Source organism: Juglans microcarpa x Juglans regia, chromosome 1S (assembly GCF_004785595.1).
Source record: "Juglans microcarpa x Juglans regia isolate MS1-56 chromosome 1S, Jm3101_v1.0, whole genome shotgun sequence".
Taxonomy (NCBI): Eukaryota; Viridiplantae; Streptophyta; class Magnoliopsida; order Fagales; family Juglandaceae; genus Juglans; species Juglans microcarpa x Juglans regia.
Genome location: NC_054595.1, coordinates 21019024 through 21025023, shown reverse-complemented (window position 1 = coordinate 21025023; position 6000 = coordinate 21019024).

The following is a 6000-nucleotide window of genomic DNA, read 5'->3' as shown; positions in this document are numbered from 1 at the left end:
TAGCAGTCAATTTGACCCAACAAAGGGAGACAATATTGGAGTTTAGCATTCCAAAAGTCATAAATAGTTTAGTTTGATGCATAAACAGTTTAGTATTTAATAAACTACTAAAAGAATGCAAGACATTAATTGATTTCACACTGACACTTATCAAAGTGAAATACTAATAATGACATATTACATATTTAATATATGAATAAGTTATAATTTTTTCCTTTACAAATACGTATAATTATAGTACTTTGCCTATTATTATTACTCTTTAACAGTTATAATCAAACATGTATGCTATATATTACTTATTTGTAGAATGATAGTGAACCATGGGCACATCAGCATGATTATTAAGTAGTGCTCGATCCAGTGCAAGCTCCACAGATTGTTTACAGTTTTCGTCAAACTTATATATTACTTATATAACATACTTTTAAATTTTAAAATTGATTTAAGGTTAATAAATAAATTATATAATTCATAGGTAAATGATGCAATTTTTTTTTACAAAATTATACATCTTTATAAATCATTAAGAAATGCCGAAAGAGAAAAAAAATCTACAAACAATTACAGATTTGTACAAAAATATAGAAATAGACCTGAATATTCATAGAGGTTAAAAATAGAGTGAATAAAACACTGTGTAACATTAAAGTTCATATCTTTAAATGATTTATTTTCTTAAGAATTTCATGAAAAGTTACTATCATTTTCGGGAAAAAAAAATAAAGGTCATTTCTGAAACTTTTGACAGCTCCATGAATTTGTTCGACGAGAGAAAGAACAACAAAATACAAGGAAAAAATACAACAAATAATAGAAGCGAATAAAAATTTTAAAACAGATCTTCAAATCAAGAAAACAAACATCCAGGAAAAGAAATAGAATTAACAAAAATCATACCCACAGTTCCTCTTCAAAACAGTTGCCTTTCTCGGTACATCTTGCAAAAATCCTTTAAAAAGCTTCAATCTTTCTCATCCTTTCTCTGGAGTTTACTCAACAACCAAACAAAACTACAAAAAAAAAAAAAAAAAAAAAAGATTTTTTTCCCATTTTCTACCTCTTTGGGTCATAAACAAAAAGATTTCATATGAAAAAAAAATATGTAGTACAATATACTTGAAGAAGAACTGCATATAAACGGTGTACACTAAGTCAGAGCTAGTCTTCTCTAGCCATGAACGGTGGAGAGAGAGAGAGAGAGAGAGAGAGAGAGAGAGAGAACGGTCACTACAAGAAAAACGAGCTTTTCTGACCATTTAATTGCGACGAAAAGACTATTTGTGACCAAAACAGACTCATTTTGGTTGTAAATAGTCATTTCGCTGGAATTAACTAGCCACAAATAAGCAGTTTTCTTGTAGTGGGTGGGCGTAAAACTACCGAAAGTGAGAAGACACCGTGCGACAGCAAATCTGAGAGGCTGGTTGAGGGTTGAGATCCATGGTGGATCCGAGTGTTGAGCCAAATCCGTCGCTTCGAGGGCGGCGACATCGGTTGCAAAGGAGAGAGAGCTCAGGGTGGAATGCGGCAGAGGGGAAAGGAGGAAGTAGAGAAAAGATGAGAAAGAAGAAATAAAGAATAAAACTTTAGGATTTTAACAAACGTAAACACAATAACAACGAAATAAAAGGAAAAAATAAAACCAACATTGGAAAAATAAACCTAAACAAAGAAAACGAAGAAACGAAGACCAAAAGAAAGAAGATGAGAAGAAGTAGAATGGAGAGAAGACAAGAAAAAGTTTGCTTTCGGAGAGAAGAGGAAAGAGAAGTTGCAGAGGAAAGAGACGACGAAAGAGATAAGACTGAGAGATAAAAAAAAAAACACTGAAGCTACCGATGGATTTGTGTGGTTTAAAATTTCTCTGAAAAAATATTACAATTGAAAAACACTGAAGCTGCCAAGGGTCTGCAAATTACGGCATGTATTTTACAATTTTAATTTATAATCGATATCTAATTTAATTTAGAATTTAACAATATTTAAATTTAAAATAATATATTCAATGCATTTAAAGTGTTAGGGCATATGTTGAACTGGACGATAATACTAGAAAGATAGCTGTTATTATGTATGGTGAAGTAGCAGAAGAGGCATTTGGTTGTTCAGCAGTTGAGTTGATGGAATATTCTGGAAATGTATGTTTTAAAATTTTTATTCAAAAATTGAGTTTGGTTATAATGAGTTATTTAAAAACAAAATTGGGTTTTAATTAATTATGTAAAGCTATTCAATCTTTTTTTTTTTTTTTGTAGGAACATCAACCATAAATTAAAAGCGTTGTGGATAAATTATCAAGAAAAATTTGGAAGATTCAAGTTTATGCAAATCCAGAGAAACTGAAGGAAAAAAAACATAAGCATTATAATGTCCTCTTTATTGAGATAATGCAAGTTGAGAAAAATGTTGGATCATCATCCTAAAATCAAAATTATCTCAAATAACTTTCATAAGACTATAGACGACGTTTATTTACAAGACCATGTTATAACTTCTATTAATGCTCTTCTTTTACTTGTGATGTTAATTTATACGATATAAACATTACATCGTTATTTAATTAAGCCAAAAAATTATGTCCTTATTAATATAAAAAATTAATTCTTAAAAAAAAAAAAATATATATATATATATATATAAACTAAGCAAACGTGCATTGCACGTTACTTTTACCTAGTGTATATATATATATATATATATATATATATATATATGCAATTCAGATCAAGAATAGTCAAACATCCATATAATATGTATCAAAAACTACGTATAGATCCAACCCTTTTTATAACTATCTATACAACGATTTCCTATAAAAATAAATAAATAAAAATAAATAAAAATAAAAACTATCTATACAACTATGTTTTAAATGATCAGATATATTTTTATAACTTAATAATATGGGTGGTATATAATATGTGACACAACCCATGAATCCAACATGAATTCAACATAAAATTAGTTAGTTTGTATTTGATATAAATGTGTTTAGATCAAAACGGACTGATCCGTTAAGACACGATTAATCAACGGGTAAATAACGGGTCAACCCACTTAATTAACCCAAAATCAACCCGTAATAACCCATTATACTTCAAAATTACAATTTTATTATTGTTGAGTTGTAATATTAGTATTTCTCAATATACTTATATTTTAATTGTTAAGATTGTAATTCTGGATATATGCTTATATTTGTTATTGTAGGGTTGTAATATTGGTTTTATTATATGTTAAAATTTGACAAATATTGATGTTTTTTGTTAGTAAGTAGTCTTATTATTATTTTTAGATATTGTGGCTACTAATAAATATAGATTTTAAATTGTATGTGAATTATGTTAATCATGATGTCAAATGGGTTATGCATGTTAGTTCAACTCATTTACGTGAAACGGGTTGAAATGAGTCGTGTCATGTTGAGTTATTTCTAATTAATTATTGAGTAATGGTAGTGTAGTGTATAGAATTTTTCTTAATTATTAAACGGTCAAAATGAGTGACACGACACGACTCGACACGACCCATTATTTAAATGGGTCGGGTTAGGGTTTGACACGTTTGAGATGTTTAGCTTAACGAGTTGGGTTCGGATTGACCTACTACTATATAATCAAATGTCCATGACTTGATACGAACACGATCCGAAAATACCACCACCCTTAATTAATAACGTACAAAAATAAAGTTATTTTACATATATACATATATACACCTTCATTTTAAAAAGTGGTTATAAAAAATATTGTAAAAAAGGTTGTGCATATATTATTACTCGTATGTATACCTAAAAGTATATATAAATAAATTTAAAAATTAGAACTTGTAAGTTGTAACCTTGTTATTATATATTCAAGTCTCAAATTACCAAGCTGTCGTAATTAGTTGAAGTGGTCCATTTTCAAAGGGTCACGTCGATCATTGTCCCTTCCTTTCTAATAATTAATTACCATATTAATTCGATCCTAATTAATTAAGTAGTACTCGATGCCCCAAAAAGTAATGCATCTTTCTTAAGTTTTTCGAAAGAAGTCATGGCCAGCACGGCAGCTCAAGACCCAGTGACTCCAGTATCGTCTTGACCAACTGATTGGCTCCTTCCCAGAGTGCACCAGTGTTTTCCTTTTATGCTTTTCTCAATTTTGTTGTTTTTTGTTTTCTGTATTTTCAATTTTATGTCGGTGTGTTTTGTTAGTGTTTGTTTGCTGAATTTTTGTTTGTAGGAAAAATAAAATAAAATAGACTATTGGACTTATGTCCATAGCAGTGGTTGTTCCTTCCTCCTCCGGTTTCGAAGATGGGTGTAATGTTTACTTCTCCTCCATTGGAGGATGGAGTGTGGATGAGGGTTGGTTTTACCTTTGTTTTGTATAGAGATTGATACTCTCTTTTGAAAGTTTTTTTAAATTTAGACAATGTTCGTCGCAAAAATATTTGTGTACGGGAAAGCTTACAACAAAAGTTAGTTTAGCTTGTAACTTGAGTCATAGATGTAACTTCCTTATAAAATGAAATGATCTCTATTTTCTATATATATATATATATTAAAAAAAATGTCATGGCCTTCCTAAGTCACACCCATGCAGCTCCATGCATTACTGATTTCTTCTCTTTTTCCAGCCGCCCCGGCCCCAAAAGTCAGAGTTTCGATTGGTTTCTACTCAACCAATTAATTACTAGCTAGTCGTGCTTTAACGTTTAGGGAATTGACATTAGGTAAGCTAAATGAAATCCTTAGTTAAAATTTAGATAAAACTTCCTCCTTATGTCCTCGATCGCCTTGGATTAATTATCTTAGAAAAAGATAAATTATTCATTACGGAGAAGTTTTTAGGACTTTTTCCTCTCTTAGGCGATAGGTTTGAGTAGAGGCTGGTTCTACTGTCTTCGTGCATTTTTTTGTTTACAATCAGTTTACGTGATTCTGTGGTGTGGAAAAGGGCATGGCTGAAAGTCTGGATGGGTTGCGTGGTCAGCGTTTGTCGTTGACGGAACAAGAGGATACAATAGTGATTATGGATTCTAGTAGGTTGGAAGATCTAACTCTGTGTAGAGGAAAGGGTTTGCTGATGACCCTGCTGATTGATAAACATTTCAATCGAGAGGCTTTCAAGTTGACAATGAAGCGTGCATGGCGGCCAGAGCAAGGGGTTCGTTTTCGTGATCTTAGCCTGACATTGAGTCTGGTTGAGCTCGATGATTTGCACGACAAAGAAAGAGTGCAGCGAGATAACCTGTGGTCTTTTCACAAGCAATTAGTAATGATGCAAGAGATAGACGAAAGCAAGTAGGTGCATCAAATAAAGATTCATGAAGCCACTTTCTGGGTTCAAATTCATGATCTCCCGTTGCGGGCGAGGAATAAGTATGTTGGGACTCTAGTTGGAAAGAAATTGAGATGGTTGAAGAAGTGGATTTGGATAAGGGGGAGTTGGCATGAGGGGAGTTTTTGCGTGTTAGGGTGACTTTTCATATATTCAAACCTCTGTTAAAAGGCACAAAACTTGCTGTGGGGGATGGCAATACAGTCTGGGTTAGATTTTCCTACGAGAGACTCTCAAATTTTCGCTACTAGTGTGGCTATTTAGGGCATGGAGATAAGAAGTGTGGATTAAAGAAAAATGTTTCACAGGTGGATGGTGAAGAATTTTTCCCGTATGGTGATTGGTTGAGGGCAACCAGCTATGGTGATCAATTAGTAGATGGTAGAATGTGGGAAAGAAGGGATACTCAGAGTAGGGCTCAACGAGTCTCTCCGGTGAAGTCTATAGGTTCGGAGGAGATGCCGACGGTGGACAATGAAGTTGAATGGGTCCCTGATTCTTCAACTAGATCAATGGAGAAAGTGATAGAGGAACCTCATAATACGGAACGTGCTGCGGAGAAAAAGACAGAACTAGTTGACGGTGGGGGGGGGGGGGGGGGAATCTGTATCCATTATAGATGGGGTATATTTGAATTCTGGAAATGAAGTTTCAGCGGGAAAGAAAGTGT